The sequence below is a fragment of the Gossypium hirsutum genome, chromosome A11, assembly GCF_007990345.1.
Source record: "Gossypium hirsutum isolate 1008001.06 chromosome A11, Gossypium_hirsutum_v2.1, whole genome shotgun sequence".
NCBI lineage: Eukaryota > Viridiplantae > Streptophyta > Magnoliopsida > Malvales > Malvaceae > Gossypium > Gossypium hirsutum.
Window position 1 is genome coordinate 27,338,942 of NC_053434.1, and position 12,513 is coordinate 27,351,454.

The following is a 12,513-nucleotide window of genomic DNA, read 5'->3' on the forward strand; positions in this document are numbered from 1 at the left end:
CTTTCCTACAGGGACTATTCCATTCCATCCTTTTTCTTTAATGAATATTAAAACACTAAATAAGCCATTCCAACCATATTCGATGGTGAGGGGTTAAAATAGACAATTCAACAAAGTAAGTAATAGCACTTTTTTTATTCTTAATTATGGCCATCATTTTTTTACAATTATTCTTCATTAATTTTGTGTAAAAAGAAAAAAATAAAATAAAATAAAATAAAGGAGAGAGCACTTTCTATCTCAATTTTGGGTTTATCTATTATATAGAAATTTAAAGATCACAAATTAGGGAGGAGCATGACCGAAATGGAGAGGGACCTCACAACTTGTTCTTGTAGATCTATGATTTTTTTTTATATAAATTTCAATAAAATAAACTAGAAAATATGGAAGTGAAGATTTCAAGGAACATCTTGATGAATCTTCAAAAAATCCTGGGTCAGAATATCAGTGGCCGCCGGCGGGAGATGCAGTGAGAGTGATCGGAAACAATGTGTTGCTTGATTTTTCTCATTGAATGTTTAAATTGAAACCCAATGGAAGAAAAAGATAAGAGGCAGAGAAGGACAATGAAGATAAGTACATCAGTATATTAAATATTTATCCTTTTTCTTTTTTATTAACTATTTATCTTAAATGATGTTTAAAATATACTGTTATTTATTAATATATTTTTATTTTAACTTTCTATTATACTGTTAATTCTAATTTAAAATATATTTTTTAGTATATGTTTATAAATATATCATATTAAATATTATTTTAATTTCAATTTTCATTTTTAAAACATAATATTAATTTAATATATTAAAATAATAATTTATATTTTTAAAAATATATAAGATTAATTTTATAAATAATATTATATAATTAAAGGGTAAAACTATCATTTTGTACCTATTCATATTTCATTCAATCAACCAAATAATATATATAATTCCTATTATTTCTCTATTTCATTCTCATCGCATAGCTATTATAGTCTCGTTCTATTTCATTTCAACGATCCAAACGTACTATTATATTATGTTTAATTGGGAGGAATGGAAAAATCATTCCCTCTTTTTTCTTGAATATAATAAAATTTGATTTTGGTTCATGGGATGAGTTATTTCATGGAGGAGGCTAAGAATAATAATAAAAGCATCATGGAGGTTTTTGTATTACAAATTAAATTACATTTAGTCTCTTTCACTCAAAAAAATAAGTAAATTATTTTTACTATTAAAAAATAGTGTAATTACATATAATAACTAGTTTTTAGTAGGATGAAATCTTTAATAAAAAAACTAATTTACTTTTTTATCTAATATATATTATAGAGGCATTTGTGATACTACCAAATAAATCATTCAATGAACCAAATGATGCTTTACTGTATCCAAGAATAAAAACTATCGGAAACAACCAAAAACAGAACAGCATTAGAAAAGAAAGAGCTAAAAAATCCTCAAAGTGGAATATTGAACGTAACAGTCCCAATTTGAGAGATAAGAGTATCAATCTCTTGGAGCATAGGCCACAACTTCATGGGTCTGGAGTCATAATCCTGTATCCATTGAACAGCAGCAGTCGAGTCGGAGTCAATAATCAATAAAGCCTCCCCCTTCCTTGAAGCTTTTAAGAAGCTCTCCATTGCATTTTTAATGGCCACTAACTCAGCTGTGTTTGAGTTCGTTTCTGGTTCACCTGCTTTGATTTCGGATTCAGATGCCTCAGGATGACTTTCCATTTTGTCCGCGCTTCCTTCCTCTGAAACTTGAATAATCTGCTTCAATCTCTCCACCACCTCACTCATCTTGGGCCGCCCTTCGGGACTTGTTAATAAACAAGCATCTGCTAACTTAGCAATTTCTCGAGCTGCAACAATCGAATACTGGTTTCCAAGTCGAGGATCCATTATCGAGATGAACTTTTTACTACCAGCAAGGGACCGTTTCACCCAATGCAAGAGAATTTCCTTCGCTTGTGGAAGCTCTCTGTCTATTGACCGCCTGCCCGAAAGAATCTCATGTAACACCACACCGAAACCCCATACATCACTCTTAACTGTTAGACGTCCTGTCGTCAAGTAACAAGGATCAACATAACCGTAAGTCCCGATAACCTGATCACAAGTGATAAAACCTTGTTATCATCATCATCAAACAACAAAGTACAACGACGTATCACGTTACTCCAAGTACAGAGAAAATACTAACATCCGTTGAAACATGTGTATCCCCTGCCATTGGCCCTTCTATTGCCAGCCCAAAGCCTGAAAGCTTTGGATTGAACTTGTCATCCAATAACACGCGGGAGGGTTTGAAGTCTCAATATATAACCTTGCATTATTATCAAACCAAGGATTTAGATAACCAGAATCTGAAAAAAAAAAAGAAGAAGAAGAAGAAGAAGCAACGTTAGTCTTTCAGAAAGGAACCTGAACTGCCAATCCCTCGTGCAGATATGCTAATCCTTGTGCTGCTCCAAGTATTATCTGTAATCTTGTTTTCCAGGGAAGAGGTGGGAATGCCCTTTGGAAAAGATGATACTCTAAGCTCTTATTTTGCATAAACTCGTACACCAGAAGACGCGGGATCTCTCTTTCACCATTCACTGCACAGTATCCAATGAGTCTGATGAGATTCGGGTGCTCAACAACACCGAGAAATTGAACTTCCGCCAACCCTTCCTTTTGTCCCTAAATGGATATGAAACGAAAATATCTATAAAAACCTTTCATCTCTCAGTTACCATTTAAGAAAGAGAAACAAACTGAATCAACAAGTTTGTTGTTAAAAGGAGACAAGAGTGAATGATGGTGGAAGAGAGAAGATTGATCTAAGCCTTGCGGTGGATATATATATACTATCTCCACAACTTCCAGAAACAACTTTAATTGAATCCATTGCTGGCTTACCGACATAATGAAGATAATAAACTGAAGCATGAAATGAGCAAGAGAAAAGTGTTTTAAGTTTAAAATAATAATAATCAGAAATTCTTATTGAGAACGTCATCAAGAAGCTGAAAAATACATTCCTGGAGCTGATAGAGGGAAAAAGAAAACTTACCTGGACACTGTCCTTGTGAAGCTTTTTAATAGCAACCACCAAAGGCTCACCCTTTCCATCAGCAGGCTTGATTGTACCTTTGTAGACGTCCGCAAAGCTGCTGCTGTCAATCGCAAGTAGCGGATCGAAATCACGAGATGCTCGTCTAAGCTCTGAGAAAGAGAATACCCTCAAATTGTGAGCTTTTGGTATGCTTCGCGGAAAAGATTCCGAGGATAAGGACTTTGTGGTCCGGTCAAATTGTGAGCTTTTGGTATGCTTCGCGGAAAAGATTATTAGGATAAGGATTTTGTGGTCCGGTCAAGTGATGCGGTCGTTGAGAGCACAAAAAATATCTTATTCCCTGTAAAATAGTAAAAATAACACTAAAGGGGAAGTAGGGTCAAATTCTCAGGGACCGGATTGTACAAATGCTCGTTTCTTGAAATCCTAGACAATTTCTTGGCCAAGAAAATCAGCATTCCTGAAAAATAAAAAAATAGAATTAAAAATTTCGATTTGAAAAAATAAAATAAAAATGGAATTTAAAGTGAGTTGAAATTGTAAAATTATATAAATTGCGGAAATTAAAATGAAGAATATAAAAATAAACAGAGTTTGGGGAAAAGAAAGTTTCTTATATGGCGAGATTCCAGCCTCCGGTTGTCTCGTTCCACCTTAGGTTCAATCCTTGACTTTTAAGTAACCCTTCTCAAACAGGATAAGCCAGTTATAGTGGAAGAGGACACCTACAACCACCAGCTCCAAGGATTTAGACTTAGAATTTTGCGGAGCCTGACTCTAGCCAATAATCACTTTTATGGGACTATCTTCTGCTAGATCATCACTTCCCAATGGTGGATTCGCCAACCTCTGACGCAGAAAGCCAACGAACCGACTGTGCAATCTTCCCAAAACGTACAAAACGGCCGTTCCTTACACAAGTTGAAAAGATCACCTACTAAGGGACATTGACGGAAGCGTCAGCCCCGTAATGCGGAGAAGTGATGAATACCTTGTTGAGAAGGCTAAGCGCGGGTTCTAAGCCTCATGAACCTTTTTGGGAAATTTTGACAACCTTCGGCTAGATTGCTTTAGTGGCTCATGATTTTTGGGAAAGAAAGAAATAAAATAGATATGGGATTTTTATCAAAGAAAATATGGAGAGAACAAAATACAGAGTTTTTGGGAGAGGGAGTGATTACAGAAAAAAGAGATGTCAAATATGTGTCACTCCATCTCTTATTTATAGTACTAGAAAACCTAGTCTATTCCTAATGAAATTCTAAAAGATAAATACAAATAAATAAAGATAATTAAATATAAATAAAGATAAATGAAATAAATACTAGAATTAAATCTAAATAAAAATCCTTAATAATTATCCTAATATAATTGAAATTAAAATAGAGTCTTGTGCTATAAAATCTCTTCTTTTGCATTTTAGTCCTTGGGTCTTCCATGTTTGCATTTTTGGCACTACTTCTCTCTTTCTTTGCATGTTGGCCCATTATATCTTCAAATTCGCACTTTTTTCCTTTAAATTTTCTCTTACCTCCAATTTAGTCCCTAAAAGATAAAAGACCACAAAATAATCCAAATTAGTAGGATCATACTCAAAATAAGCATGCCATTAGCACATAAAATATGTCGTTCTAGAGTATTATCAAATTCCCCCTACTTAGCCTATGCTTGCCCTCAAGTATGGTTCGTGTCTACTACGAAAATTAAATCCTGCCATGAAAGAAATACTACTCCAAAGTTTTATAAAAATTAGTCAAAATGCATATGAAAAATAAAGAGAACCCTTAGCTTGCTTTAAGTAAAATTTGAAAAAAGTATTCCAATTAACACACAAAAAAATTAAGATCGACTTGGATTATTTCATGAAAATTAGGTAATTTACCAAACCTATCAAGACATCTTATTTATTTCTCCTTTAATCCCCCAATTTTATTAATACCTCCTTCTTCTTTTTTAATTTAAATTATTTATTTTTACTTAAGAATATATTGAACCTTTTGATGCGAAGAGAGATGACAGCCAAGCACCCCACCCCGGTTACTCAGCCCAACACATTCCTAATTTTTATTATTCTTAAGAACATATCGAACCTTTTGACGAGAAGAGAGATGACAGCCAAGCACTTTACCTCGGTTACTCAGCCCAACACATTTTTAAAAATTAATTCCAGTTAGCGGAGTTTTACCTAACACGTCACACAACCTTTTGACGCGAAATAGGATGACAACCCAAGCACCCTACCCCCGTTACTCAGCTAGTCACGTCTTAAGCTTCACTCATAACCACGGAAATATTATTATTATTAAATGAAATTTTAATTTTGGAGGACTTAGGAGCAACAATCAAGTGTCAAAAATAAGTTTCAGCAACCACCTTAATAGTCATGAACATATTTTAAGCATGCAATTGTATTAAGTGTCCTCTTTGTATTTAGACTTAATCAAATTTACTAAAAGCAAAATAGGGTTAACTCTATTAATCAAAATTATTCAGCCTAAAAGAAATAAAACAATAGAGATGCAATCAAATAGGCAAAATCATAACTAACTCAGTAGACAAAAATCATGCATGTGGATCAAACAGTTGGCAATTCGTGGTCAAATTCTTGGGCATGAAAAGAGGCAGAATATTCTTTAAAAAAACAAAATTATATGGGCAGCAACAACCAGGGCAGCAACAACCAAATCAGCATCTAAAACGACAAAAATAATGAGGAATGTCTCCCCCTACTTAAAACACATAGTCCTCGATATGGAATAAATAAAATAGGAGAAAAAGGTGTAAAGGAACTCCCCGTGTAATTAATGTCGCTCGCGTATGATTGCAATGAGATCCGCTAGTTACTGTTTGGCTGCAGGGTTGTCTCTCCCTATCTTCGTTTCGGTTACCTAGAAGAAGAGAATTTTATTAATATCTAAAAATAATAAATAATAAAATAATAAGATAAAATAAAAATAAAAATAAAGATTGGGTTGCCTCCTAATAAGTTCTTGTTTAACGTCGTTAGCTCGACGCTGTGAATGGTTCTATGGTGGCTCTAACTGAATCTTTTTGACCCTGTGGGCTTGAAAATTTTTGTAAAATGGCTTCAATCGTTAGCCATTGACTACGAACCGCTTCCCTGATTCTTAACTCTCTATTTCAACTGCACCATGTGTGAATACTTGGGTCACAATATCGAAGCTTACCTGGGAATAGTTTTAATACGGAGTTATAAAGCAAAACTTTTTTCCCTACCGAGAAATGCTTCTGACCTATTTTCCTATCATGAAACAGTTTTGTTTTGTCTTTACAAATGCGAGCATTCTCATAGGCATCATTACGAATTTCCTCCAACTCTTGAATGTCCAATTTTCTTGCCTTCCCTACGGGCTCTAACTCCATGTTACATTGTCGAATAGCCCAATAAGCTTTGTGCTCTAGTCTTACTGGTAGACGACACAATTTGCCAAAAACAAGTTGATACGGGGTCATGCCTACTGGGCCCTTATATGCCATCCGATAGGCCCAAAGCGCGTCATTGAGCCGAAGACTCCAATCCTTTCGGTTGGGTCGAACTGTTTTTTCCAAAATAGACTTGATCTCCCTGTTCGAAATTTCTGCTAGGTCGTTTGTTTGGGGATGGTAGGCTATTGCTATACGATGATGAACTCCATATTTTGATAATAGTGCCTCCATGACCTTGTTACAAAAGTGGGTACCACGATCACTGATCAAAGTTCAAGGTGTGCCAAACCTAGAAAAAATAGTTCATTTTAGAAACTCTACAACAGTTTTAGCATTATCAATGCAAGTAGGCTTTGCTTCTATCCACTTAGAAACATAGTCTACTTTAAGAAGTATATATACGTTTCCAAACGAAGAAATAAAAGGGCCCATGAAATCGATGCCCCATACATAAAAAATCTCACATACATGAATTGGGGATAGGGGCATTTGATTCGTTTAGTGATGTTACCTGTATGTTGGCATTTATCGCAAGACTTACAGAAGTTATATGCGTCACGAAAAATTGTGGGCCAATATAGCCCACACTCCAATACCTTGTGAGCTGTCCGTTTAGGGCCGAAGTGACCTCTACAAGCTTCTGTATGACAAAATGTAAGGATAGAGGTTACCTCGATTTCTGGAACACATCGTCTTATTATCTGATCTGAACAATGTTTTCACAAGTATGGGTCGTCCTAAATGTAATACTGAGCTTCCCGTCTAAGCTTGTCCTTCACAGAACGCGCTAACTCAGTGGGTAACGATCCTGTGGTTAAGAGATTAACTATATCCGCATACCATGTATAGTGAGCCTCGATTGAAAATAAACTTTCATCAGGGAACTCATCCTTTATAGGAACATCATCAAATAGAGTTTTTATCCTACTCAAGTGGTCAACCACCAGGTTTTCACATCCCTTTTTATCACGAATTTCGATGTTAAATTCGTGGAGCAGCAGAATCCATCTAATGAGCCTTGGTTTCACCTCCTTCTTTGCGATCAAGTATCTAAAAGCTGTATGGTCAGAAAAAATAATCACTTTAGATCCCAATAAATAAGATCGAAATTTATCTAAAGTGAATACAACTGCTAAGAGTTCTTTTTCCGTAGTGGTGTAGTTGCTTTGTACAGCATCTAGGGTTTTTGAGGCATAACAAATGACATGAGGCTCTTTGTCTATCTTTTGCCCTAACACAGCCCCCACGTTGGGTTTGCTTGCGTCGCACATAATTTCAAAAGGGTAGTTCCAATCTGGTGCTTGCACTATAGGAGCGGTCACCAACTTCTGCTTGAGTGTATCAAAAGCCTCCTTACATTTTGGGCCGAACTCAAATTTCTTATCTTTCTGCAATAACTCGCATAATGGTTCAGCCACTTTTGAGATGTTTTTTTATGAAACGTCTGTAAAATCCTGCATGGCCAAAAAAAGAACGAATTTCCCTTACAGTGGAGGGATATGACAAAGAATTAATAATGTCAATTTTGGCCTTATCGACCTCAATTCCCTTGGCAGAAACTATATGACCTAGAACCAGACCCTTATCTACTATAAAATGACACTTTTCATAGTTCAAGAGAAGATTAAATTCTATGCACCTATTCAAAATTATCGTGAGGTTTTTAAGGCATTCATCAAAATAATTTCCATACACAGTAAAATCATCCATAAAAACTTCAATAATTTTCTCCACATATTCAGAAAATATACTCATCATACATCTCTGGAATGTGGCTGTTGCGTTACAAAGTCCAAATGGCATCCTTCTATACGCAAAAGTGCTGAATGGGCATGTAAAAGTGGTCTTTTCCTGATCCTCTGGTTCAAATTTGGAAGAAACTTGAGTATCCATCAAGACAATAAAAGTGAGTTTTACCTGATAAACTTTCAAGCATTTGATCTATAAAAGGAAGAGGGAAATGATCTTTTCTAGTGTAGGAGTTCAAATTCCTATAATCAATACAGACACGCCACCCATTTTGTACTCGAGTTGGTACCAAGTCACCTTCGGCATTTTTCTTTACTGTCACACCTATTTTTTTGGGCACGATTTGAACCGGACTTACCCATCTACTATCAGAAATAGGGTAGATTATGTCAGCATCCAGCAGCTTGATTATCTCCTTTTCTACCACCTCCATCATATTCGGGTTTAATCCCCTTTGGGCCTCTCGCCTCGGTTTTGCGTTTTCCTCCAAGTAGATTCTGTGTGTGCATGTCAAGGGGCTTAGTCCTTTCAAATCGGCAATGGTCCAGCCAATCCTTATGACTTTTCAGTACCTGGATCAAATTTTCTTCCTCGACCTTAGAGAGTTTGTTGGAAACTATGATTGGTAGGGTATTACCTTTCCCCAAAAACGCATACTTAAGATGTTCGGGAAGCGGTTTCAATTCCAATTCTGGAGCCTGCACAACAGAAGGTAAAAGTTTAGTATTTGATGGAGACAATAACTCATTAACAGATTCATATTCATCAGATATAAATTTAGATTTATCTTCATAAATCGACTCAAAAGTCTCATCTACTAATGAGTCGATTATGCAGACACAATTTACGCTCAAAATTTCACTTGGATGACTAATAGCGTCATAAACATTAAACTTCACAATCTCCCTATCAAATTCCATCGTAAGAGTTCCGCTTCGAACGTCGATCTTAATGCTAGCGGTACTAAGGAAAGGTCGGCCCAACAAGAGGTCCGAAGATCCAGTAGTGTTATCCTCCTCCATCTTTTTCACATAAAAATCTGTAGGGAAAATAAGTTCGTTAACTTTTACCAGTACGTCCTCAAAGACTCCTACGGGGTGCACAACAGACCTGTCTGCCAACTGAATTATAACACCTGTTTTCGTCAGAAAACCCTCGTTAAGTGATTCATAAATAGAATAAGACATAACATTTATGGAGACCCCTAAATCACACATGGCCTATTTTGCATGGTATAGCGAACATACCCCTATCTTTGCATTTTGCCAGCATTTTCTGCTGTAGCACTGTGGATACATTCTCACCAGCACTTACCTTTTCGTTACCTGTTAGTTTTCGTTTTTTGGTGCAAAGCTCCTTGAGGAACTTGGCATACCACAGAATCTGTCTGATGGCATCCAGCAGTGGTAAATTAATCTCGACATTCCTGAATGTTTGGAGGATCTCTTTGTCTTCTTTACTTTTTCGACACAGATTTAATCGTCCTGGGAATGAAGGTCAGATTTTCGGCAGTGGGGGTTTCACTCGGACCTGTTTGTCGTTTTCGGGTTTTTCTTGGGCGATTTCTTGGCCAAGATTTCTGTCAAGAATTGGTTCCAGTACCTTTCCACTTCGCAGCATCACTACATTTGCGTTTTGCCTCGGGTTTAGTTCTGTTTGTGATGGCAGCTTCCCTTGAGAGTTAAATCTCTCAATTGATGTGGTCAACTCCTTTATGAATGCCTCGGTTTTTTGTTGGAAATCCTTCGTCTTTCTTTGGAAATTAAGAGTTTACTGTTGAAAATCAAGGACATTAGCTGTTAATTTATTAACCATGGTTTCTAGAGAATTACCTGAATCTCGAGGCTGTTGTGGAAACCGATTTTGGTTTGACTGGTTAAATCGTTGATTGGCCCTATAACTTAAGTTAGGGTGATCTCTCCATCCTGGGTTGTAAGTATTAGCGTAAGGGTCGTATCGCCTTTGTGGTGGCCCAAGAAAATTCCCCACACCATCTAAATGAGCCATAGTATCATCATTCAAACTGGGACATGCATCAGTTGAATGTTTAGGAGTAGCACATATTCCGCACAGCCGGGCTGATTTTGCTTTTTCTGCAATAAGAGAATTCAGAATATTAGCAATTCTATCAACCTTATCTTCTAAGGTCGAATTACTTAGCTGGGGAACCCTTCTAGGGGGTTCAGGATTGGCTCGGAATTGCTGAGAATATGCAGCCATCGTAGAGATTAAGTCTCTTGCTTGTTGTGGAGTCATGTTGACCAACGCTCATCCACTCGCGGCATCTACCATATTCATCTCTATGGGTTTCAAGCTTTCATAAAAGTACTGGAGCAAAGACTATTCCGTTATACCGTATTGTGGGCAACTTGCACACAACTTCTTAAATCGCTCCCAATAGTCGCACAGAGACTCTGCGTCTTTTTGCCTTATTCCCATGATTTCTCTTCTTAACTCAGCTGCACGCGACGCTGGGAAAAACCTTTTGAGAAACAAACGAGACAATTCTGACCAAGTCGTTACAAATCCAGGAGGTAAATAAAATAACCATTCCCTAGAAGAATCTGCTAAGGAAAAAAGGAAAGCACGCAATTTAATTTGATCCTCAGTTACCCCCTGAGGTTTCATACTAAAGCAAACCATATGGAATTATTTCAAATGCTTGTGGGGATTTTCGTTCTGTAACCTCTGAAAAGTTGGCAGTAGCTGGATCAAGCCTGACTTTAATTCAAAATCAGTATCCATAGTAGGATATGCGATGCATAGTGGCGGTTGTTCCATCGGCGCTTCGGTCAGTTGCCGAATTGTCTGAGCCATAGGTTGAGGTGCTAAATTAGGGTTTACGTCAACCTTAACGTTAAACACTTCTTCTGGGGAATCGACTTCTACTTTTTCACCTTCAAAAGTTTCAGTAGGATTTTCGTTAACCCTAGACTCTGCTGCGTCGTCGATTCTGATTTCTGGCGGTGGATTACTTTGAGTTCCAACCACTGCTGACTGCTTTTACCTTAGCTTTGTTTCCTTACGATTAGCTCTCGCAGTCTTTTCAATTTCTGAATCAAACGCAAGAGTTCCTAGAGCAGATCTGGCCATAAAAAACAAAAACAAGATTAGTATGTTACCGGTCCCCGGCAACGGCTCCAAAATTTGATGCGGTCGTTGAGAGCACCAAAAATATCCTATTCCCTGTAAAATAGTAAAAATAACACTAAAAGGGAAGTAGGGTCGAATCCTCAGGGACTGGATTGTACAAATGCTTGTTTCTTGAAATCTTGGACAATTTCTTGGCTAAGAAAACCTGCGTTCCTTAAAAATAAGAAAATGGAATTAAGAATTTCGATTTGGAAAAATAAAATAAAAACAGAATTTAAAGTGAGTTGAAATTACGAAATTATATAAATTGCAGAAATTAAAATGAAGAATATAAAAATAAACAGAGTTTGGGGAAAAGAAAGTTTCTTATGTGGCGAGATTCCAGCCTCCGGTTGCCTCGTTCCGCCTTGAGTTCAATCCTTGGCTTTTAAGTAACTCTTTTCGAGCATGATAAGCCAGTTATAGTGGAAAAGGACGCCTACGACCACCAGCTCCAAGGATTTAGACTTAAAATTTGGCGGAGCCTGACTCTAGCCAATAATCGCTTTTGTGAGACTATCTTCTGCTAGATCATCACTTCCCAACGGCGAATACCACGCCGTTTTGTCTCTTGGATTCACCAACCTCTGTCGCAAAAAGCCAACGAAACGACTGTGCAATCTTCCCAAAAAGTACAAAACGGTCGTTCCTTACACAAGTTGAAAAGATCACCTATTAAGGGACATGGACGGAAGCGTCAGCCCCGTAATACAGAGAAGTGATGAATACCTTTGCAATATCCTGATTTTGGGCCTAGTCAGAATAGCGGTTTCGTGACCACAAAATCTGAGATAGAAATAATTATTTTATGATTATTTTGGGGTCTATGATATGATTGCATGATTGTGTGAAAATTTCGTGAAGAAATTTTATGCATAAAGTGCTTAAATTGAAATTAGGGACTAAATCGAATAATTTGTAAAACTTGCATTCTAGAAGTTTCTAGTATGAAATTGTTTTGCAATATTAATTAGGAGGTCTTAAATAGAAATTTTACCAATTTCTAAGTCTATGGACAAAAATTGGACATGGATGGAATTTTTGGAAAGTTTAGAAGTAAGGGCATTTTGGTCATTTAGGGGTAAAATGAATTAAAATACAAAATTAAAAGCCAATTTTGCTCATC

At 36.7% G+C, this 12,513-nt stretch overlaps 1 pseudogene; it reads right to left on the reverse strand.

Moving 5' to 3' along the window:
• Positions 1-1,356: 1,356 nt before the first annotated feature.
• Positions 1,357-3,354, reverse strand: LOC107896236 (probable serine/threonine-protein kinase PBL19; annotated as a pseudogene).
• Between the last annotated feature and the right edge of the window lie 9,159 nt (positions 3,355-12,513).